General features: G+C 37.8%; 2 protein-coding genes and 1 long non-coding RNA gene across 8 annotated transcripts in view; 2 read left to right on the top strand and 1 right to left on the bottom strand.

Moving 5' to 3' along the window:
* Positions 1–26,620, bottom strand: part of LOC134661417 (uncharacterized) — a 141,384-nt gene that overhangs the window by 55,488 nt on the left and 59,276 nt on the right. The gene's annotated exons all lie outside the window — the stretch shown is intronic.
* Positions 1–26,620, top strand: part of LOC134661440 (uncharacterized) — a 130,202-nt gene that overhangs the window by 49,626 nt on the left and 53,956 nt on the right. The window lies entirely within an intron of this gene.
* Positions 1–26,620, top strand: part of LOC134661429 (CD82 antigen-like) — a 71,265-nt gene that overhangs the window by 14,608 nt on the left and 30,037 nt on the right. For 3 of the 6 annotated variants that reach the window (XM_063517517.1, XM_063517521.1, XM_063517519.1), the window contains exon 2: positions 12,521–12,592. The exons of the other annotated variants lie outside the window; for them this stretch is intronic. The gene's annotated coding sequence lies outside the window, so the exon portion shown is untranslated. The remainder of the gene's footprint in view (positions 1–12,520; positions 12,593–26,620) is intronic. 6 annotated transcript variants of the gene reach the window in all.

Genomic DNA, 26,620 nt, shown 5'->3' with positions numbered 1-26,620 from the left:
TATTTTTATTCAGACGTAAAAAAATAATTTAGAAGGTATGGCGTCATGTAAACGTAACTTTCAAGTCATAAAGTATACGATTATAACCCGGTGATCTCATGAAATACACGCCCGCAACTGTCAGTAGGCATAGGTACTCTTTCTAATTCTGGGTAGGAGAGTTATCCCATCAAGTAATGACTTAGAACTATTCAACTAGAACTTGTCGGTATTATACATAATAAACTAGTAAGGGCCGATACAGATGGACTGTAACCCAACTGAAATTTGTATGGGAACTGCACGCCGACTGCACGCCGATGCACTGCACTGCAACGTCGTAGAAATGGTTAAATACATACATATAGAAAACATCCACAACAAAGGTATTCGTGAGAAACTTACAAATAAATACCCTGGAATTACCCAGTAAAACTAACTAACTATAACTACGAGTAACAATTTATTGAACAACAACATAAGTATAAACTAACAATAAAAAGAAAATTAAAATTAAAACTACCTACAAAACTAAAACGAATACCTAAAAAAACTAAAAATCTAAATATATCTAAAGAGGGGCATAGTGTCAAAGATACTGGCAGCATTTCCTCGCTGAATTCCAATGCTTTATTCGTTGAGCGAAGAAGCTGCCAGCTCTTTTGTAAAATAAAAAAGCGGCCACGAGCGAGTCGGACTCGCCCACGAAGGGTTCCGTATTTAGAGGATATATGACGTATTAAAAAAAACTACTTACTAGATCTCGTTCAAACCAATTTTCGGTGGAAGTTTGCATGGTAATGTACAACATAATTATATTTTTTTTAGCTTTATCATTCTCTTATTTCAGAAGTTACAGGGGTGGGGACACACACACACACACACACACACACATTTTACCACTTTGGAAGTGTCTCTCGCGCAAACTATTCAGTTTAGAAAAAAATGATATCAGAAACCTCAATATCATTTTTGAAGACCTATCCATAGATACCTCACACGTATGGGTTTGATGAAAAACCATTTTTGAGTTTCAGTTCTAAGTATGGGGAACCCCCAAAATTTATTGTTTTTTTTTCTATTTTTGTGTGAAAATCTTATTGCGGTTCACAGAATACATCTACTTACCAAGTTTCAATAGTATAGTTCTTATAGTTTCGGAAAAAAGTGGCTGTGACATACGGACGGACAGCATACGGACAGACAGACAGATAGACATGACGAATCCATAAGGGTTCCGTTTTTTGCCATTTGGCTACGGAACCCTAAAAACTAACTAAATATACCATTTTAACTGGATCGGGCATGAGGGGTGGGGGGAAATGACCGAACGGGATAGTCTTATGAATCTTTCAGTAGGAGTTAGCAGCGAAAGCGCTATTATTGTTTGTCCTTGTCACAGTCTCACTTTTTTTTATTCCTTACCATAAATTAGTATGGATTATGGTGGGCAACAAATAAATTCGACCAATCATAGTGTCGCATTGCCTATGATTTGTCCCTCACGGAGGCACGCGTATACCACTTCTATAGGATCCTACATTCTATGCTAAATACCCTTAGATACTGGAGTTTATAGACCGCCTGGTGAGTGTTAAATAATTGTAATTATTCTACTAACACTATTTTATAAGTTAATTTTAAATGTAACTAACAACTATGGATTTATGTCCGAAATAAAATGATTTTTTTTTTAATTGAATTTACCCGAAAAGACGTGGTCAGTGAGTAACTCGGGCATGTTTTATCTCCTCTTGCCGATAATTATGCCAAAGGCTTCGTCGTCTTTTATGGTAAAGCGCCAGTAAAAGGAAACTATACCTTTAGTGTGCGCACGTTTCATTTTGCAGGCTTAGCTATCGTCCACGTTTAACAACTACATGTTCCAACCTAGACATTGGCACTCGTGCAAGTATTAATTGGCATAATATTAAGCACAGGTACACTTACTTAGAATTTTAGAGGCACGGATTCGTATTTTGTTCTCGTAGAGTTAATATTCTTTGAAGGTATTCCTACGTCATGTTCCTTATTTTTGTTTTTAAGTACGTATTCCCTGTTTCAGTTTATGTACTTTTATCTATAAGATACATACCAACTTTAGTATATCACAGAATTATATATAATGATTACTTGAATCAGCTTATATTACAGTGTTTTGGAGCGGTTTTTCACTTTGTTAGTTGACATATACATATCTAATAAAGTTTTTCTATTCCAGCACTTAAATGTGTCAATTAAATGACTGATAGTGATATCTCAAGCAATGTCATTTGAATGATTTGTCTATAGGCTCATAAGATGACTGCTAGCAGCAGTATAATACAACTGCTTTATTTTTTTTTAAAGATACAACTTCCGATCATCTTGATTGAAAGAATAGTAGAGGTATGTTTTCATTTACAATAATAACTCTTTTTTTTGCCTCTATGTTTTTCTGTGTGCATAATAATTCACACAAAGTAACCCATTTTCTTAGGCTCAACTGTTTTGTGTCGGGTGCAGCTGTCATAGAAAAAGTAATGTATGCAACAGCTCATATTGGTTCTTAAAATTTTCGGGTCTTTTTTTACCCTTTTCGACCCTTGAATTTTAAGAACCCTTATTATATCACTGTTGCATAAACTACTATTAGTGTGCGGATCGGAGTTGTCTTAAAAGGCGGGGCGGCCTTGTTTGCGCGCGGGGTTCGGCCTCGTTAATTTAGGCCTGCGACGAGCAGCGTGCGAGGCCGTGGAACCCGAGATGGCTTTTAATTAATGCCCGCTTCAACTTCGCAGAGCATTGTAGAGTCTTAGTAGTTCACTTGGTTGCCTTAGGAGCATCATTTACTAGGGACTCGGCGTTTTCTATGTCGCCTTAAGCTTTATAAATTGTTGACACGCTGTCGTATCGTAGCATATTCACGGCGTAGGCATACTCGTATTCCTCCTGAATTCATGTTGCGTGTATCAAGTCGCTGTGTGTTTAACGATTTACAATCTGCCCTACGTTTTGTCGAGTCAACTAAAACACGAGTATTTGACTATATTTAAAATAAATTATTTTGCACTATGCAAGAAATAAAGCATCAGAAGAAATGTAGAGAGCAGTTATTTTTAGACCAATTTCTATTTTAAAACCCGTATAAAACTATAAAGAGGAGGTAATTTGATCGTGACGTCACATGCTAGTGTTTCATATAAATCCAATCCTTTTTAACAGTTCGAAAAAAGAAACTGATTTGACTGCTAGTCAAATACTCTATTTAATGTGGGTATATATACTTAGGTATGTAGGGCTACGTCTGAATTGCGTCACTCTGATGAAACTAATCTCACTCACTCTGTTCTACCCTATATTCGGATCTTAATTTAGATGAAATTGTTTATAAGCAGGTACTCTGTTATAATTAAACTAAATAAGTAGGTACCTTACGAGGGCGGGATGATAAGTTTCCGAAACGGCACAGAAATAAGACAATATATATAAATGTTATATTTTATTTTTCAACGTAGGTCCCTTCTGAGTCCACGCACTTGGCCCAACGTTTCTCCAAGGCTATTATCCCATTTCTAAAAAACGATTCTTCGAGTCCCTCAAAATACCTATTAACAGCTTCTATGACTTCAGAGTTCGACGAAAATTTTTGTCCGCCTAGCCACTTTTTGAGATTTGGGAACAAATGGAAGTCGCAAGGGGCCAAATCTGGTGAATACGGGGGATGAGGTAACAATTCGTAGTGCAAATCTTCGATTTTAGCCATTGCAATTTTAGCCGTGTGAACAGGGGCGTTATCCTGATGGAGTAAAATTTTTTTCTTATTTAAATGAGGCCTTTTCTCTTTGATTGCGTTATCGAGGTTTTGTAGCAGATCAGCATAATATTGGGCGTTAATGGTTCTTCCCTTTTGAAGGTAATCCACGAAAACCAGTCCTTTGGAATCCCAAAATACGGTTGCCATTACTTTACCGGCTGACAAAACCACTTTTGCTTTCTTAGGGGCAGGTTCACCCCGATTTGTCCACTGCCTAGACTGTTCTTTTGTCTCAGGCGTGTAGTGGTGGATCCACGTCTCGTCAACCGTTATGTAGCGACGTAAAAACTCGTTAGGATTATGCCTGTACTTCTTCAAACACTCCGTCGAAACATCCTTGCGGGTTAGTTTTTGCTCGTCTGTTAAGAGACGCGGCACCCAACGAGCACAGAGCTTGTTCATTTCCAAGTGTTGGTGCAAAATGTTAAAAACACGTTCTTTTGAAATGTTTACCATCTCTGCTATTTCCACCAACTTCACACGGCGATCATCCAATACAATTTTTTTTACTTTGTTGATAATTTCCGGAGTCGTTACCTCATTGGGCCGTCCGCTGCGGGGAGCATCTGTACAGCTCTGCCGACCACGTCTGAAGTCGACAACCCAAGTGTGAACTGTGCTTAAAGAAGGCGAAGAAGATCCTAAAACGCGATCCAGTTTGGTTTTAATTTGTGTTGCAGTTTTGCCTTTCAAAACATAAAACTTAATTACCGCACGCACTTCCGATTTTTCCATTTTCACGAAAATGAATACAGTTTTTCTTTAGGTCGCTTTAATATATTATTATTTATATTATAAAAACTTGATATTGCTTCCGCATTAACGTAAAAGCCAAGAGGTTAGAATGACATTATTACTTTTTTAATTATATTTTTTTAAATCTTTCATTTCGGAGACTTACCAGCCAGCCCTCGTATGTGTCTAATTATATTTAAGTTTTTTCCGCACTGCTATATCTTTGAAAAGGAGCTTATGCGAATACTGATACTTTTATTAGTTCCGTCTAAGCGAACTCTGCACAGACTTAGAAATGACCAAATTACATTTTAAGTTGCACTTCCACGATCTGGTATTGACAAGTCTGCGCAGGGGCCTTACCATGATGTCCTTATTGCGATTCTGCTTAGGACCTAAACTGAATCGCTAAAGGACGGAGCTATATAAGTCGCATAACACAGGTAAACTGTACATCATGGTAAGGCCCCAGAGCTACTCGTAGTTTGTTTTGACACTTTTGACTATTAGGTACGTTCTTTGGACATTTTGTGTAATTTTGTTAACACTTATGCGAGCCAGGCGAAAGTGATCGTTAGCGTGAGGTACTTGCCATCAGCCGCAAAAGTGCATGGTGACTTTATCAATGAATTAATTTATAATTTCACCATGCAATTTTGCAGCTCACTGTACGTCCAGGTAAATCCGTTGTATATTCGATTTGACCATAAATTGAGCTAAGTTTGTGTAATCGTGTAACATATTATACTAATAACGCCAGTTACATTCTGAAATAGCAACTTTACGAGGACTAATATAACTGAAAATACCACAAATCGGCCCATGTAAGGATAATTATTTATTGATTAAATAGACAGGTACGTGTACTTACGCAAACAAGCATAACTTTTGAAAAACGCCCTTTTCTGCCCTGACCTAAACATCTAGGTACCTGACCTAATTACGGATATTCTAAAAACAAGCCTCCTACTTCAAAGTTGGTTAAACATGCAACTTATGTCACTGGCGTCAAAAAAGAATTTATCAATGGGTGTTGTACGTCACGCTCCGTGATTGTCACCCCATATAGGGTTCTAGCTAAATTGGACAATCCATAGCGTAAGTATGGAACAACCCATTTAACTAGGACCCTAAATGGCGTAACAACCCCGTGTGATGACTGCACCTAACTCGTCACTAAATTTGACTCAGTAGTTTCGATACTGCGGTGTAACATAGGACACAAACATACCAACGTCAACGTCTTACATCATTTCACAAACAACAATTGAAACGTTTCAAAAACAAAAACGTTTCTCAAAATTGTTAATCCTAAAACAGGCTCTTTTGCTCTTTATAAAATATATTGTAGGTACCTAACTATATTTCACTACCTTATTTGATAAAACATTCATTTGTCAAAAAGTCATGTTATAAAATATTAATCGGAAAGCATTCATTTTTACTCACTTTAGGTATTTATTGAAACAATGCATTGTTATATAGTCTTGCCTATTCGAGCGAAAGGGAGGCAGATAACGTTTTTTGATTTTTCGATGTTGGCGGTAAGCTTAGTAAGCTTTTAGCGTCTCAAAAATATCGTTTGATCGTTTGAACGATTGATCGCTCATTTTAAACTAAAGTGGTGCGTTAGTTTAATTAATATTTTCAGTTGTAGGTAAAGTTGGACAAACCAAATTGTCAGTAAATAAGAACTAAGAAAACTATACTCATCCTTTTCTTTTAGGTGCTAGTATTAGTGTAAGACAAAGATAATATAATTCTCTCTGTCTATGTTTAAAGTGAGACAGGCCTTTGACAAACTATATATTGTTTCCCTGCTTATTATGGTATGGTAAAGAGAGAGGGGGAGAGAGTATTACAAGAGATTATAGTCGAAGATACTTTCCCAGTACTCGGCCACGATTTCCGTTTCACGACAAATCGCAAACCTCAGTACTTTTATTTCTTTTCCTCGATGTGTTGGCACGGAGATGACACTTTCAAAATTACTTTTTGTGTTATGAAAAACGAGTGTCCTTTCAACGAAATAATTCATAGTCGTTTTCGTTTAATACAAATGCTTCCAGTGATTATCATGTATCATTATATGGTAGGTACTTTGGTGGCGACTCTCTACTGCTATTTTATAAAAAATTGTGTTTTTGATCACATACGGCCTGATGTCCCAACCGACTAATTTCAATTTCATTTCACTATGGCGAAGGCCAAATAAAATGTTTCCGTAGCATAGCGTAGTTATCTCTCTCTATCACTTCTCCCTCCATATCATATTAGTGCGACAGAGACAGTTGCGTTTCGTTCACTACCGAGCGTTAACGATTGGCATCTTGTCTTGTTGTCTTGTCAACGATTGGCGTACACCCTGGATACGATAAAACATTTACATCAATAAAAGGAGACATGACAGGACGACAAAGTCATGACCGGTACTGATATTTTATTTCACTACACTTGCAGCTAGCTGTGGACTCTTAAATTTAGAGTTTGTTTTCGAATGCTGTGAGAGCCTTAAAACCAGCGTCGCGTATGTCAATTTGTTTAAAAAACATAACTGAAGTAGAGTCCAGACGAGCTGGGCAAATCGACCGATTTGACCAGGAAATTAATTGTCGCCAATCTCATCTAGCGTCCACACGTACACAATTATAGAATTAGATACTAACTTCGAAAATTGCCATTTTTGTGTCCTCACCTGCTGATTTGATCGGGGAATCAAATTCGAGTTTGCACGGTCTGATTAGATTGGACAATTTCATCAGATTGGCGAAAAGTTGTCTCGCCTGGACTCCACTTTAGTGCGGTCTGTGCCCGTGATGTGACAATTGCACATCGCCTCGGCGGGCAGGCACTGTCAGCGGATAAAAAAGAATTAGGAAAACGAAATGTAAAATAAACAAAACAAAAACGTATCGCCAAACTGCACTGTCAACCGTCGGTTTTTCATTTCTGCGCTCAGTGGATAACGCCCTCAGCAAATAGTTGCCCGTTTGCTATTTGCAGTGTTGTCAATAAAGTGCCCGAGGCACTCTATATTTTATTGCCGTATATAAATCCGGTCTTCCGATGTTCTCAAACCATTTCAGAATATCGGAAATTATTCTTAGTTAACTTAAAGTAAGCCGATAATGAAATATAAAATATAGTTGGGAGCTAGTAAGCTAAATCGTGCTTAATAGGAGTTTTACGCAACAAAAGGTACCTTCCAGAAAATTTCTGCATAAGTATAGGTATAGGTACAATTAATTGCTTATTCATATACTTATAATTTTTTTTATATCTATCTCTCTTTAAGAGGTCAACAATTATGGAAAAGTTAGAGTCGGACCAAGGACTGCTGTGCATGCCATTTGCAATCACAACGTGTGTCAATTTCATCATTAATATCAAATTCCTATGAAAATATGAATATATAAATATAATAAATATTATAGGACATTATTACACAAATTGACTAAGTCCCACAGTAAGCTCAATAAGGCTTGTGTTGTGGTACTTTCAATTTGACAACGGTGTATAATATATGTATACATTTTACAAATACTTAAATATGTACATATAAAACGCCCATACCATGACTTAAAACCCATTATCAGGAACTAAACCCGGGACTAGGGTTTGCAATCCGGATCCGAAATGTATGAAATTATCTGGATCTGGATCCGGATCCGCGGATCTTACATTTCGGATTCGTCGTGCAAATCCTACCCGGAATCATCGGCTTCATATACAGGCTCACTACCCACTAGGCCAGACAAGGTCGTCAACGCTTAAATAACGCGTCCTCACTTTGTTCTATTCAAATCCATGCAAAGTTAGCTCAGACGGACCGATCTTGATTTCATGTGCCACACAAGGTTAAGTTTTTTTAGCTAGATAAGTTAAGTTTTTTCATCCCATTTTGACATCACTCGCTCGTGCATGTCGCTCGTACTAATACGTTCAGGTTTTTAAGGCGAGGTTCGAACGCCGCCGTCCAAACAAAACTCATTACCGAAAAGTAGGCGTATTCCGCGTATTGCGTGTGCCACTTTACCGGAAGGCTCGTGAAAACCTTACTTCCCCTCAAACAAATTACTTAACCTTTATTCAATATACAACGTATTATTTTATAACATGCTATTCCAAATAGTAAATTGTATAACAAGAGCATAAGCAACTAGTTTTATTCGAGCCACTATTAGCGAGCCTATTCTTGAATTCGCACTTTGCTCTCCAATTCGATACCTAGCAAAAAATAAGGACGTTTTGTTGTAATTAAAATTGTAACTGGAATTGGCACCCTGTCGTTATGCGACCTCCATATCCTCCTATGAAATGCTGTCAGACGCCTAGATCCAGTGACAAGGATACTTTTAGTTTCGATGTTCTTGAAAACGTTGACCGCTTTCCGGCGCCAGCTCTCCGTCTAGAGGAGCGTTGCCGTGCGAGTGACGCGGCCGGCCCGGCCCCTACGTGCACCGGGCCAATAGGGCTATTGCCGAGGTAAGGTGAGTTCGACTAAGATCGGACACCGGGTAAGATCGTATGATTCAAATTTCTGCCTGTTGCGGGGCTTTTTTTTTAACGCTGGCAAGGTGATGCAATGCGCTGTTTTGTCCCGGGCATTGCATCACCTTGCCAGCATTAAAAAAAAGCCCCGCAACAGGCAGAAATTTGAATCATACGATCTTACCCGGTGTCCGATCTTAGTCGAACTCACCTTAATATGCAGACTACACTCACCCATACAGACGAACTAAAATAAGCAGTGAATAACTCCACTGTCCGCTGTGTTATTATGTTATTCGAAAGCTTCGCAGCTTAGTAATTATATTAAATAACTCATATTATAATCCAAAGAAAATTATATGGCCCGCCTGAAGGTGTACATTTGAATATTTATACATGAATAGCGACCCGCCCGGCTTCGCACGGGTTACGCAACACCTTACCAAATTATACACCTAAGCCTTCCTCAAGAACGACTCTATTGGTAAGTGAGTTCGACTAAGATCGGACACCGGGTAAGATCGTATGATTCAAATTTCTGCCTGTTGCGGGGCTTTTTTTAATGCTGGCAAGGTGATGCAATGCGCTATTTTGTCCCGCACCGGCCTTCAGGACGCACTTGTCGCTCTGATTAACAAGTCGCAAGATATATACGGTTAAGTGCAAACGTCCAAAAAATGAGTTTTTTTTTGTGTCCGGAATTACCCTTCGCTAGTTTTTCTTGAATAACTGGCAAGTTGAAGCGTTATTTGTTTCTTTTACAGATTGCATGTTATTTTTATTAAATTTGTGACCAATCTGTATATTTGGAATTTTGATACGATGCCTGTAGGCCGAGATCCGGTCTTACCCAAAGTGGTAAAAGATCGGATGCTTAATCATCCGATCTTAAATTCTCAGGGATGCTCAAACTTTATTCGTGTCACCATTATATTATCTGATTAAATTAGGTATTAGGTAAATATCATTAATAGAAGATATTAAATTACAATAAAGCTCCCCAATCATCTTGTATTGATTGCTACACTTAACTAAGTAACGCCACATACTTAATAGATTGACTCCTATTCTTAAACAAATATGTTTCCATCATTATAAATAATAAAAACGCAGACTGATTAAAAATGGTCGTATTCATTCCTCCACTTTCATATTATTTCATCACCGTTTTTCAACCTAACGCGCTTATGGTGTCAATGAACCCACGTGGTTTATTGACCCTACTCGGGTTCATTGACTCCACATTTAAAGTTTGGCAACCATAATTTCTCGAAAATTGAGCGCATGGTGTGTAAGATCGGACAGAAAAAATGCAAAAAAATAAAAATCGGGTCGGATATGATAGCCCGAATTACTCCTAGACCAATTCTTCTATATATTAATCAGTGGGTAATACCGGTTATTTTGCAATAGTAAACTCTATGATACCGGCAATAGGACCGAACTTATAGGCCCGTCCGTTCTTACACCACCAGGTAAAAAAAGAATGCTGTCAATTTATTTTGTTTCCTATATTTAAACACTACACGCTCATTATGACGTCTAGAAAGATACTAAAATTCTATTATATAGAATTTTATTATCAATTTTGTAATTGAATCATGTACATACCCTATCCACAAGCTGAGAAAAAAAAAATCCAACATCATCTCAACCCACCTAAAAACGTCCGAAACTTACCCGAACTCACTTATGTGATACCGCAGTATTCAGTAGTTTTTGAGTTTATCGCGAACATACAAATATTACAAATAAATACACACAAACAGACAAGACTCGCCGGGGGACTCTTTTATAAGATGTAGCTGTAGTGATTATTATTACATACTCGTAATTGAATCATCTGATTTGTATTATACTTGTAGATCATTATATTCATTATAATCATTATATAGCGCAGGTTTGGTAAAACATTTTGTTATGTGTTTTTTATCGGTGTGAATGAGATTAACTGCGAGTAATGTCATGGCTCCTCTACACGATGGGCCAACGCCGGCCACTTCAAGGGACGCAGCCATGCGGTAGAATGAGATAGCAATATCACTTGCGCCCTCTAACGCATAAATGCGTCCCTTGGGGGCGGAGGGGGGGGGGGGGCGGCGTTGGCCCATCGTGTAGAGGAGCCATCAAATCGATAACAGCCTAGATAGGATTTTAAAAGGTCCATCTTTGTTTCGAGATAATTTGTGGCTTATCGATCGCTATGCATAAAACTTAGGTAAATATATATAAGGAATTTTTGTTGACCGGAAGGGTGGGTAGGTATATTGCGTGCGTCTGAAGTTCCATCCCACCGGAAGTCACCTGTCCTGACGACTTCCGTCCATTGATATGCGTGCCAGCCTGTAACAGCAATACCCTTACCTGACCAATGGCAGACCCAATGCCAATGCAATAAGGTTTATAATTCCATTGATAGTTGACCGTGGGGATGATGATACATAGCTACACCGGAGTTGCTGGCATATTGATTAGTCGGATCGTTTTATCTGTATCTGGGAGGATAGTCATGATGACAATCGTTGGTAGAAAATAGGTATTAGAAATCAATTATGCATAACATGAAACTAATATAAAATAAATAAATATTGGGGGACATCTTACACAGATCAACCTAGCCCCAAACTAAGCAAAGCTTGTACTATGGGTACTAGGCGACGATATACATACGTATATAGATAAATACATACTTATCGTACATAGAAAACTTCCATGACTCCGGAACAAATATTAGTGTTCATCACAAATAAATGCCCTTACCGGGATTCGAACCCAGGACCATCGGCTTAGCAGGCAGGGTCACTAGTCAATAGTCCGGTCGTCAATGATTTTAAGATTATATAGGTTTAGGGTTCGATACCTCAAAAGGAAAAAATGAAACCCTTATAGGATCACTCGTGCGTCTGTCTGTCTGTCCGACCATTCCCCCCCTTAAACTCCGAAACCACTGTCTAAAATTTTGAAAAAAAAAATACACAAAAAAGTTCTTTACTTATAGATGACAGGAAAACCTATTAGAAAAGTGCAGTCAAGCGTGAGTCGGACTTAATGTACGGAACCCTTGAAACGTGAGTCCGACTCGCACTTGGCCGGTTTTTAAGTTTGCCGCTTGTTACAAGCAGTCATTAGCACGTCAGCGGTCTACAGACTCTACAGATAACTATCAACGAACAAAAATGTGTTATGGCTCCTCTACACGATGGGCCAGCGCCGGCCACTCCAAGGGACGCATTTATGCGTTAGAGGGAGCAAGTGATATTGCTATCTCATTCTACCGCATGGCTGCGTGCCTTGGAGTGGCCGGCGCTGGCCCATCGTGTAGAGGAGCCATTACGAGTACAAGCTACGGCTAGCGTTGCCTGATGGGTTTCCGAATGCTTGATGAATTTGATTTGTTTGGTTGATCAAATTATCACCTTCTGAGCATGCTTTGGTTGTAAATTGATTCTGCGAAGCGAAGTGAATATCGTGTGTTAAAGTGGTGACAGGGGAACTAATTGGGATTTGTGATTTTTGCAGAGTTGCTGTCCTATTCGGACGAACTTTGAGCCATGGCGTGGCTAGTCAAACCTCGGTGCACTTCGCTGAACGGTAAGCGCCGTGTGATACTCTTTATTAAGCTAGGTACTTAAGGAGCTAAGTATTCATTAAAATCATTTTAGTGGTCACAAATTAAATAATCGCGTGCATCATTAATACGTTCATTTAAACATAGGTACGTTTTTAAGATTAATAACTCTGATTTGGATGGATGTCGGAGGCAGATCGTAAAATCGGCCATATCGAGATATTCCTAGGCATACCATGAAACGCCGCCATTTCATGATCTGACTAGCGACTACCAGCCATATCGTTCAAACATCAACGTTTGACGATTTGCCTAGCGACGTTTAGGCATATCAAATAGTAGGGTGTGATATTCCTAGGCATATCATGAAACGCCGGCATTTCATGATCTGCCTAGCGACGACCAGCCATATCGTGCAAACCTCAAGGGGTGATATTCCTAGGCAGATCATGAAACGCCGGCATTTCATGATCTGCCTAGCGACGACTAGCCATATCGTGCAAACCTCAAGGGGTGATATTCCTAGGCAGATCATGAAACGCCGGCATTTCATGATCTGCCTAGCGACGACTAGCCATATCGTGCAAACCTCAAGGGGTGATATTCCTAGGCAGATCATGAAACGCCGGCATTTCGTGATCTGCCTAACGACGACTAGCCATATCGTGAAAACCTCAAGGGGTGATATTCCTAGGCAGATCATGAAACGCCGGCATTTCATGATCTGCCTAGCGACCACCAGCCATATCGTGCAAACCTCAAGGGGTGATATTCCTAGGCAGATCATGAAACGCCGGCATTTCATGATCTGCCTAGCGCGACCATCAGCCATATCGTGCAAACCTCAATGGGTGATATTCCTAGGCAGATCATGAAACGCCGGCATTTCATGATCTGCCTAGCGACGACCAGCCATATCGTGCAAACCTCAAGGGGTGATATTCCTAGGCAGATCATGAAACGCCGGCATTTCATGATCTGCCTAGCGACCACCAGCCATATCGTGCAAACCTCAAGGGGTGATATTCCTAGGCAGATCATGAAACGCCGGCATTTCATGATCTGCCTAGCGCGACCATCAGCCATATCGTGCAAACCTCAATGGGTGATATTCCTAGGCAGATCATGAAACGCCGGCATTTCATGATCTGCCTAGCGACGACCAGCCATATCGTCCAAACCTCAAGGGGTGATATTCCTAGGCAGATCATGAAACGCCGGCATTTCATGATCTGCCTAGCGCGACCACTAGCCATATCGTGCAAACCTCAATGGGTCATATTCCTAGGCAGATCATGAAACGCCGGCATTTCATGATCTGCCTAGCGACCACCAGCCATATCGAGCAAACCTCAAGGCTCAAAAGGAACGTAAACTTGTATTAAAAGGTACGATCTGGCAACACTGGACTCGGACGCAGCGCCATATAGAATGCAGCGCCACCAGTGGCAAAAAATGCAATTATTTTACGATGCGATCGGTATGAATGAAGCTAGGAATTCGACGAATACATTGCTCCCATCGTGCATCGATCTGCCGAATCTTTTATAAGACAGATCGTGATATGCCTGAGTTAATTTTAGTCAGATCATGAAATGGCGGCGTTTCATGATATGCCTAGGAATATCTCATCAATTATTTTACGATGCGCCCGGTATGAAGCTAGGAATATCAACGAATACATTGGCCTGACCGATCTGCCGCCTCTTTTATAAGGCAGATCGTGATACGCCTGGGTTAAACTTAGTCAGATCATGAAATGGCGGCGTTTCATGATATGCCTAGGAATATCTCGATATGCCCGATTTTACGATCTGCCGCCGACAGATGGGTATAGAAAGAATTGGAGTTTATACTCGTAATACTATAGTTCGTTTTTTTTAGAATGCATTTCTTTCTAATGAGAAAGAAGGTAAGCGATCTTGACATGTCTTTTAATTGAAAAACGCTTTTTAAAAATCAGTAACTTATACTTATGAAAGCAGAAGAATATAAATGATCGTATTAGATTCAGAATTGTTATATATTTGCCGTGACTTATTTTTCAATTAAACGACACATCAAGATTGTTTACCTTTTTTCTAATGCTAAAAAAAACGAACTATAATAAGGTATTAACCTTAAAGGGGATAGGTACGAGTATTCAACGGATTTATATCATTCATGATGTGACTGTGGTTGAATATTAATTCACGCCTTCGCAATTCGCGCGGTATTAATAGACAGGTAAAGGGCAAATTAACAGGTTACCGTAAAATGGAGTGAGTAGGCGCAAAACTGATATTAAAACCTCGATAACATCTTATTTTTACATATGCAAACTGAATGGTGTATATAATAAGTGTTATCCGGACGTTTCCATTTTAGTTTTTATTTTATTATGGGTAGTTCCATTTCATAACTTTGACGATAAACAGGAAAACCCACCCGTAGTCCCTCGTATTTGGGGTGAGTTGGGTTTTCATACAAAGGTGATTTTGGAAGATTGTTGGATCGATTTTTTTTTATTATGAGTATTACTATAGCCCCATTTTAAATTGGAATACATTATTTTTGTAGCAGTAGCCTTAAAAATCCATCTCACCCGCTTTCATCCCTTCTCTCCCCATTCATAACCCAACTCTCCCCGCGAACCCTACTCACCCCATTTTAAAACATTTGGATTTTACCCTGTAAAGGGCCGTTGATATTCAAGAGTTTTTGAGACGTAATTTGTTTACTAGACGAGGCTATACCTAAACAAGGGCGACATTGACATGGCTAAAGTGGGTTGTTGTTAGTTGGACACAAAATTAGCAGTCAGTAATACTAAAAATACAAAATCTAACTTTGAGGTTAGAAAATCAAAATAAATATTTCCCTCCAATAAATTAAACATCATACGAAACTTTACAATAAAATAAAATCAATTTTACGACTAAGTAGTAAGTACTATAAGTATAGATATAGGTACTCAGTATGTCACGAACATAACTGGTAACTTTTCTTATTGTTGTATTGACAGGCCGTTAGCCGTTAGCAGCTAGTTAGCCAGTGGCTATCGCAGTGGCGTAGGTACGTACGTGATATCAAACACCTCAATTGACCTCAAGGTGCGTGACATTGACATGTGCTTCGCAAGGATCAATAACTCGCGAAATGGACAATTGCCATGGTGCTAATTTAGTGTTGTGAATAACGCTCATTTCGAGGCTTAAAGACTCGAACCCTTAAGACTTTCGAGGCTTAACGCCTCAAAGGCGGCAAAGACAATCGTCTTACATCCATACGCGTAAAATAAATAAATACAATTCTCAAATATAGTCGAGTCTTCAAGACACGAGTCTCGAGGGCTCGAGGGGGAGAGGGGAGTCTTTAAGCCTAAAAATAAGCGCTTTTCACAACACTGTGCAAATTGCATTACAAGTACAAGGCGCTACCGAGTCGCTGAGCATGTTGCATTGCGTGAATGTGCATGTGGACCAAATGTGGACATTGCCGGCCAGATTCGAACTTTAAGATAAATACCCACGTCAAATATTACGTGTAGATATTTACGATATGGATTAGATATGTCAGTGTCAAAAGTGACGTTTTTGTTTGAAGAACGACACTTTTGACACAGACATATCTAATCCATATCGTATCTAGATGTAATATTTGACGTATCTTAAATTTCGAATCGGGCAGTTTACTCTTATTTAATCGCCGTACTATTGCATTTATTGCGTAACTGCAGTAACATTTGCTAAGGATTTTATAAGGGCTTTAGTGACATGTGCTTTGTAGTAGACTGTCAACATTATGTTTGTGTACTTATACAATACCAATATTTTTGAGTAACGATGTAAAAGGACGAGACGGACGTTGACGTGTTAGGTGTGTCTTCGTATAGATAGTATCTAATATCCATTTCGAACTGATATAATTCATGTTAGCTTATAGTAGTTTATGCAACAGTGATATAATAAGGGTTCTTAAAATTCAAGGGTCGAAGTTACAAAACGAGACGTAGTCGAGTTTTGTAAAAAAAAGACCCGAGAATTTTAAGAACCAATTATGAGCTGTTGCATACATTACTTTTTCTATGACAGCTGCAGCAAAAAAAAAAAAAAAAAGTTATTATTAAAAAAAAAGAGTTATTATTAAAAAAAAAGAGTTATTATTTAAAAAAAAAGAGTTATTATTTAAAAAAAAAAGAGTTATTATTTAAAAAAAAAAGAGTTATTATTGTAAATGAAAACATACCTCTTTCAATCAAGATGATCGGAACTTGTATCTTTAAAAAAAATAAAGCAGTTGTATTATACTCATAAGATGACTGCTAGCAGTCATCTTATGAGCCTATAGACAAAGCATTCAAATGACATTGCTTTAGATATCACTGTCAGTCATTTAATTGACACATTTAAGTGCTGGAGTAGAAAAAAAGTTTTAAAGCATTTATCAAAAACTAGGCATTGACGATTTGAGATGGAGGTAATATTTTAGTTACGAATAACAGACTAAAATTAAGAAAGAATATCCATCAAATGAGCACACAAGCCATTGTTGTATGTAAGAATATTCTTACATACAACGATGGCTTGTGTGCTCATACATACTCGTATAATTGTATTAAGATGAATTGGAAATTCTGGGACAAATATTTACGTTGGTGACGAACAGCACCCAAGAGGCGGCGTGTACTGCTTCCGTTAGCACATCTCAATAGGGTTAAGCCTCAGCCATTTGAGCCGATAGCCTGTTACGTGTGCGCTTCGTGTACTCAGTGTATGTACACGGCTTATATTCCTGATAGTACCGAGGTGCCAGTCTTGAGGATTACAAACCATTCTAGTTCAACCTATGAGTATTCTTTCATATATTGTATGTCTATCCATAGATACATTCATTTTAACCTCCGTAGGTAGGTAAGACCTATATTTGACTAGTCAGTGATGTCTACTGCTTACTCCTTGACTCTACTAATAAAATAGACCACATTTGGAATAGGTATTTGTTATTGGTCCCCTTTCCAATATAAGTAGATATAGGTACGATACGAATATTATTATATTAAACAGATGAAACATCGCTGTGGAAATGATGTCGGTGAGTTCAAAGTGGGTCACAAATTGATGAGGGTTAGTCCATAATGGGGCAAGCTGGTTTGGTGTTATATTCAAAACATTTTAGTTCGTGAAGGCCGCCATAAGTGATATTGTAAGCCGCGATTACGGGACAAAAGTATCTACTGCACGTTAATAGTTTTCCAAATATTTTTCCTTAACCCCCAGGAACGAAAACATAAAAACCATGTGCACTGCACCTATGTGTTTATATTAGGTATTAGAGCATTTAATAACCGGAGTCCGCTTTGAGAGCTTACCCCTCTGCCGCAAAAATCGGCAGACTGTTTTGTACAGAAAATGACAGACAAGGCGTCTCCAAATATTAGGAACTTACTATATTCATCGTGTTAATCATTTTTGTACAACATTAAGTGGTACTTCGACATCACTAAGTGAAGGATACATTGGAAAATCACGACTACGACTAGCCGATATTGAAACAGTTTAATAACAATCACTTTTCGTATAGCGAAAACTATGTGTGATAATTTACGTGTTATTTAATTCCTCCTTTGGTGCCCAAAAAATGTAACTTCGCTCGATACAAATTGAATCGATACATATGAAACTTACTTTGTGGAACAAAATATAAAAGCTGTTTTAATTTGCAATCTAGAGCAGCTAGAAACTTTTAGATCAGCGCACGTAGATAAACATGATCGTTTAGTCCAAAGCTAAAGGTGAGCGGGGCTGCGAGGCAGGTTCAGCGAAGATAAGGCACGGACTGGCGATATCGGAGATAGGTTTTTATCCACGTGACCCGCCCTGGTTCAGCCGGTGACCTCGTAAATGTCATACTTGAATTTGCGCCCGGCTTCATCCGCGGTGAAGTAAACCTTCCCTATCCGGCTTAACCCATCTTTTTGCTTTGTTGTGGTCGGGTACCTACAGATTATTTTAAGCAGTATAGCTTCCTACTACTTAATTATTATAGTTGTTTTCCATTTATATAAATAGCATTTCTTTATTTGCCTGTTATCTGTAATCACTAAAATATTATTGTATCAACGGTGTTATAACTTACAGGGTGACTGGATACTCGACCTTATTCCTCGAAAGGGACTATTCTAGAGCTAATTTACAATGATTTAATTTTTAAGGCAACCGGGTCTTAATTCATTGGTTTTCAAGTTATTCGAATTTTTAGTATCTATCGAAAAATCTGCCTTTCAGCCTTAACTGCTATTTTTGGAAAAAAGTACTTAAATTTAAATAGGTAGCAGAAAAACATTTTAAGAAAGCCAATGAACGATTGAGTAGGTCTTTTGCGAAAGCAATTAACTCACTCGGTGACAAGGTTTGTTTATTAACACTAGTGCCTTGTTTCACTCGCAATGCTCAAGATTCCACATTTCCAACCACTCGTTACGCTCGTGGTTTAATTTTGTAATCTTTCGCTTACTCGGGTATGAATATTAGCACGAGGAGTTAAACAACCAGTCTTTCACTACTGCTGTAGTAATTGCATTACTTTAATACGACGAATTGTTATGTTATATGTATTAACATATTTTTTTAGCATTATTTTGAAGTTGTAATATCACCCTAGATTACCGGTCTACTTGTATTAGTTTGAGAAGTTTGAGGAGACAATTAACCGTGCAGTAACTTGTGGTCACCGTATATACATATCTACGACTACGGCTTTGTCGCTTTAAATCGAAAATTAAAATAACCCCCATTTTGTGTAGGTATACACGCAAAAAATCCTTAAATGCAGATTCTATTACATATACTTATCTATTTTAGATTCGTAAGATTCAGGGCAATTTTTGTGCTTTTTTTTTACAGTATATATGCTGCGAAACCTAATTGAAATTGTACTTGTCTTGTAAACGTACACGGGGTCTTACGAATTTTTGAAATAAAGTCCTCGTCAGTAGATAGAGTGCAGCTAATCCGGATTGTAGAATACTTGCTGTGTGGGTATACATACATATGTATAGCCGACGTTCGCGAACTCTCATCACAACCGGCCCAGAGCGGCACGAACTTTCCAACCGTTAGCAATTCAACAAACTAACTGTAACACGAAAACTATAGTACAGTCGGCAACAAACGCATAAGCTAAAATAAAAAAAAAGTATTCAAAACGATCTCCACACCCTCGGTGATCGCAGAATAATACAGTCGTCTCCTCTCAAATAATTTTATTCACTTTGCCCGTATAGGTAACCTACTTATGACAACAATCAGAAAAATAACGATAAATTAAAACTTCTCTGAAACTAAATCCCACCTATTTACTATGTTATTGTTTAGCGTTTGATAAACTCTAAAGTATAGTTATTTCTACAATGTACCTATATTTGGGCGATTCTCAGAGATGACGTTCGGTGCCTGACTTCGGTGCCGAATTTTATTTTTTACTTATTTGATACACGACTTCATTTCCTAAAATCTAGCCTTAATATAAAAAAATATTGGTAGTGGAGGCCTCCATTAGAACCTTATAGTTATTTTGATATTTGAGATTTAAAAAACACCGAAATCATGTGCAGGCACTGAAATCAATTTGCCTCACCGAATTCAAAAATGCTTACACAGAAATCACACTTCAATATTATATCTAAATTATATTATAATCTATTCATATTTTTCATTATTATTTGATGATAAGTGATGTAGCGAGGCTAATGATATCGCATAGCTTACATAAATTTAATAGATAGTACCTTTGTTTACACGAGATTTTAAAATAACCAAGTTGCGGCTTATGAAACAACATCTCTAGAAGATATCCCACACTAATTGACTATCCTCATACAATAGGGCGAAGTAAGTATGGTCCCGAAACGAGTTTTAGACATGTCGACCACAAATTCGCACATACTTAAGTGCCATGAAAAAGAAAATGTTTGTTTCACGCAATCCAACGGCACACTCATCAAAAAGAAACTTATGTTACCTACACCCGATAAACAAGATACTTTTGAGTGGTGTTCAATGCTCAAAAATATTTAATGCACTTATAAAACAATGTAAACAATACGGAAAACAAGTATTTTGCTAGACTTAAAAATATGTAGTATTTTTGAATGACAGAGTTTTAAAGCGTGTATAAAAACTATTTAAAGTTGTTGACTAATGCTTAAAGATCTAATCACCTATTCATTATGATCTCCTGCACCGTCAAACACTTGAGCTAAATTGTAACTCCGATATTTAGACATAAATACATCAGACATTGAGGATTGTTAAAACATTGGCTATGTTGAATTTGTGTTCATGGCTATGCTTTAGAAATATTGATCAGTAGGTACGTTCAGTGCCTTTGAAGCGATCTCGACATTCGAAGGCCACTTTATTTTTAATCCCTTGTTTTGTGGGTGCACCTTGCATAGTATGTAACTACACAAGTTATTTTAAACGAAGTGGGATCTAATTACATAACTACATTTATTTAAATTGGCTCAAGTTCAAGGTATCGTGGTGTAGGAGGGCCTCAAGTGATACAGAGGACAAATTCACATAATATACTCCATTGGTTTGAAGAGAAATTAAGACAACAGCGGACAGAGAGAAAGAGACATTGGGTCTACGATTTTCAACATACGTCTTGTGAAAAAAAAAACTATTCATTGTAAACTAGTGATTTTGTTTACCTATACTATGATTTAATTTAAGTACATAGTTTTACGTTTATAAAACGTATCTTGTACTTTTTAGGTGTGATAAGTTGGAAAATAAAGTACAACAAACTGGTTTACAAAGCAGGATTTGAATTCGGTGATCACTTTCTTGATATCGGTGGTCAAAAAATCCACTGAAACCAAGGAAATCAACACCAGTGATGTCAAAATTAATCGCTTTTTAGCAATTACAGAAATAGTATGAATGATACAGAGGAGATGTAATAATGATGGGTTTACGTACTTTCGAGGATTTCTTAATCACTTGCGTGACGATAAAGACACTAAAACTGTGGGAGAAAATTGCACCACCGATCTCAAAAAAACATAGAACCAAACCCACCGAATGACAGAGAAACATTTAAAAAACTACCTTAGTATACTGTGACTGCACCTCTACTTTATTCAACGGTTAAGGCACAACTAAAGCATACTTTGTTTGAGCCACTGAGTTCCTGGTCTACAACTTTGTAAGTGTACCGACATGGTTTGTAAATTACACCGAAATCAGTCAGTAGCCCGGGACACATCGTAAATTTGGTTTTATTCAATGTGTTGAGCTAACACATTATTTTGATATAAAGAATATGATCAGTTAACTAATACCTTATGCGTGAATACCGATAATAACTTCGATATAATTCCCCATCTTGAGTAATAATTTTTTGTTTCAAAAAATCTGGGCGCGGGACACGCCCACCGAACATCATTTTTCGCATTTGGATATTTTATTCATGTATTATATAAATAACAAATAATTAGTTTGATAGTGTTCCAGACAGAATATATGCTGAAGATCATGCCTGAATTAATTCAGATTTATTAAACAGTAAATTCAATAACGTTTTGCCCCGGACACGTAAAAATGGCCCTCCTGAGAAATGCCCATTTGACGTGTAAGCATCTTCATTTTCGCTAGTGCAGACTTCAAATTCGAAAGTTACTTACAAAACGACATGATTCAACATTCCAATTCAAAGCTAAAGCTGAATAAATTGGTTATCACGCCGTATTTATATCCATTAGTAACTCGATTGGTTAAATGAGCTAAACCAGTTGACGCGGCTGAATAAACAAATAGTTTGTACACACTAAATATAATATTTAGATCACAACGGTTATTTACACTCACTTGAGTAACAGTTGTGATCTAAATATTTTAAAACATGTCTCACGCAAGTTTAATTTCGACAATTTCGTACGTTTAACAACCATATTAATGAGACGGGTGTGATCGCGTGGCGAGCGGCGGTTAGGCGGGCCGGTGACGCGGTGTCTTGGGGCGATAGCGCGGTGCATGCCGTGCGCCGTGCCACCCCACGCTAAATCCATTTTCACGATTGCAAGCAGTGCAACTCGACCACTGGTTCGAGAGCAATTAAGGTGAAACTAGAGTAATTAAACCAAACAAACTGCTATTGCTTTAGAGCTGCATTCACGGCTTCAATGAATTTCGTAAAAATCTGTACTGGATTATTTTCTCAAGTATTACGAATTGAACTAAGGTAGACGTCCGAGTGCTCGTCACTGTCCCAGTACATGTCATCTTTAAACCTACGTTATTAGCATGTCGAGCACTGGGACGTGTACCTTAGTTTTCTTAGGACTTACCACTAACAATATAGACTTGCCAATACACAGAGCGCCAATTGTTGGCGACTGGCTGGCGTGCGATCTCTTTTATTTATACCTTTAATTTTTATACTTTTACTATTATTGTTCTATGTCAGTAATCAGGTACTTGGCTTGTTCTTTAAACCATCTTACTGTTCCTGCCTTAGATCCCTAGCAAATGTAAATATTAGTTTCTCGCACTTACAATTTAAAACAGAGTGGAAAGTTTTCATGAAGGAACCAAGTTGCATGTTTTGTGTATAGGTACGTACTATGTAGTTTGAGGATTTAGACCATCCGGCATGCTTTGCATACGTCACAGGGTTTGTTATCTTGGATCCTACGACTTTGCACCACGATAACGAATGAACGTAGTTTACGGACCGGGGTCAACGACCCGGTTTTGTATTCAACTTATACTGAGAATCGAAACGAACTGCTCCGTTTAGTAAGCTGCCATAATGTCTTTGATGGTGATAATTATGTTGAATACATAATGTATATGTTACGGGTAATGTTAGAAGGTTAATTAAACTCAACTTTACCCTGGTATAACTAGTATTACCCGAGTCTTTTGGCTACAGTGCGAAAATTTAAACAACGTTAATCTGTATTCGGCCTTTACCCGTAGGTACACATCGAGGTCTACCCAACACTGGCTGGGTAATGTTAGGTGTTGCATCATCACTTCTGACATTACCCCACCAGTGTTGGGTAGACCTAGATGTATACGGGTAAACGCCGAATACAAATTAAAGTTGACTTAATTTTCGGGCTTTGCACAAAAAGCTTGGGTATACTCAGCTTGGGTATGTACTATGTATACCCAGGTAAACTTGATAGCGTAAGCGTTATTCTATGTAGATTTGTGGGCATGGTACCGTATAAGGTGACGTGAGACATCTTTTATAACGAGAGCGGCAGTATGAGACCGAGCACGGGCGCTCCCGACTTTCCCGATCGATATACGCAAAGTATATTCTGCAAAGAATTTAGCCGTTTCAGCGAATTTAAAATACTCTATTTGTGCAAGTTCGATGATTTCGTTTCCATAAACCGTTCGAATCCGCAGAATAGACTAGTATTGATTTATGACACGTTCGCATGAGAAGTGATTTCATTTCCTAATGTTACGTAAAAATATCAGGATATTATTTTGAGTAGATATTTAAGTAGTTTGAAAGGTACGTGCATACAAACACTGGAGTTATCTATTTAATAAAACAGCAACAGCTTTATCGCGAGTTAACAACCGAAAAATTCATTACAGGCTTCACGGATCTATAACACGATAATAGCTTGTAAAAGTTTCATAATCAACAACGAGGGATAGTGGATATTACCTAAGTACTTTGTCATTATATATCTAGTATTCAAGGACTTTTATTTGAAAATATATCGATACGAGTAGCGAAAGATTAATTGATTAGAATTATTATTCGTGCGTAGAACATGTCAGCTAATGCAGATAGCGCTGTACGGTTTCATACAGTATGTTGTAACTCTTGATTGCCAAAGTTGACGTTTAATAATTCAGCTACCACAAAAAAAAACACGCCGTACGGCCTCATCTACTGCAGCTGTAAAACGGAGGATGATTTTTCCTTGGACTATCATCTCGTACAGTCTTATGTAACTAAGTACAGCGGTCCGGCCACACTGTGGTTTGACATAACTCTACTCCCAGTTCACTGTGCGACTTAGGTATAAAAGTAGTTACGTAACATACTGATTGCTGAGTGTTTGCGGTAGCATCCGTCCATTCGATTACAATTTAATGGTACTGTTTGACTAATGACATCATTAAAATCTCTAGTGGTAAAATAGCAGCGAAACATTTGACTGTAGATATGTACCACACTCGTAATTAACGCTGAGCGGGCAACTGTGGGCGGGCGATCCCGCTTCAATGGTTCCTAGTGTACCTTGATTTTGTATCCGACATTTAGTTTATTGAAGAGGATTTTTCTTCTAGAAATCACATAATTAGTAGTATTTTGTCAATAGCATGTATTTATAAAGCTATTCAACTCTTATATCTTATATGTTATTACCATAACATAATTATATAGCGCTACTCAAGGCGCTCTTTACAAAAACTGAAAAAGTTACTTTTCCAACTATCGAGGAATACCTCGACAATCGATTAGTTATTTAGTATCAACTAATTATAAGTGCAGGGTACGACGAGTTAGGTACCCTTAGTCGTAAAACTTAGCAGACGTTTGTTAAATGTTGTCCCTTTCTAACAAACAGAAATGTCAAAATTACAGATAAGGACAAAGGGGTAAAGGGGTCTATTTTAAATAATATTAATAATCGCAATCCATGGTATTACTGTACAGGTGTTAAGTTAAATTAGGTACAGCATGGACCCTACAAGGGCGTGGCAACATAATAATATTATACATAGGTATATAAGGGTAATTAAACTAATTAATATGTCACAATATGCTATGTTCTATTTTATTACACATGACTTATCTATTTAATTGTCCATAAACTCTTGCAGAGTGTATGGGCATTCGGTTAAAAGGTAAGTCTTGAGTTTATTTACAAAGCTTATTTAAGCTCGTAAATAATTACGACAATGTGCGACGTCGACGTGTAGCGTAAGTGTAGCGTTGTAGAACGAAAAACTACAATGTTTACAAGTCGTAACCAAATGTAAACAAATTCGGAGGTTGGTGCTCTATAAATATTTTGATACTTAGCATTTAGCATATTTGGCGTAGTACTTATGTAAATTTTTTGGTGATGGATTAATATTACGGTATTACACTACATTTAATTTTTCGCCTTGTTATAATGGTATACAGGGTGGATTTTCTCTAGTATTAGTAATAGACCCTATAATGGACGTGGAACCGGTAATGGGACATAAAACCACAAATCCTCTAAAATAAGTTATGTAAAAGTAGTTTATAAACACTGGCTATATTATACTATAAATAAGAGTTATAGAGCTGTTTAAGTTTGACTTTTTATTAATTTCGGTTACTTTTTAAGAAATTGGCGCCAACCCAAAGATTGTCGTGTCACTGGAAAAAATAACTAGTAAGAATTCTTAACAACTTCGCTAAGAGAGTTGACTTCATATATTAAATTGTAATTAATTATTACTTGGTGTAAACTAGAATGTGTTTTGTTAATTGCATTTACCAGTAGATAAGGTATACAACACACTATGTTGTGACTCTTAGAGATGTATAAAAAATAGTGGTATTTTGCCCAATCCCATTATAGGAGCTGTAAAACTGCATACCTCCTATAATGGGACAATTTACATAATGATGCTTGCCATGGCGTAATTTCATGTTTAAACAATACAGAAGTATAATGTAGTTACGAACTATGTCAGGAGGTCTTCTCGGACTTCGAATAAAATATCGTTTTTACAAAATTTTATTTAACTTGCCCTGTTAGTTTGTACTCGTATGTTAGTTAGTGTGGTTCAAATCTTGGAAATGACATTTGAGCCACTTTCGGATTTCCGATTGAGTTGAAATTTTGGATACGTGTGCAAATCGGATGACAATGCAATATTATGATAACATGGACCAGAACTCATGATGCAGACAGGAGGTGGCCGTAGGAACTCTGTGATAAACGCAACCTAATTGTGTTTGGGTTTGTTAGAATTGTCTCTTAAGACTCATGTTGGCTAATGTTGGCTGTCGAAAGAAAAATACATTCTTACATAAAAGCTTAT

This window comes from Cydia amplana, chromosome Z, assembly GCF_948474715.1.
Source record: "Cydia amplana chromosome Z, ilCydAmpl1.1, whole genome shotgun sequence".
Lineage (NCBI taxonomy): Eukaryota > Metazoa > Arthropoda > Insecta > Lepidoptera > Tortricidae > Cydia > Cydia amplana.
The sequence above is the reverse complement of the archived record's forward strand: the minus strand, read 5'-3'. Positions and strand labels throughout refer to the sequence as shown.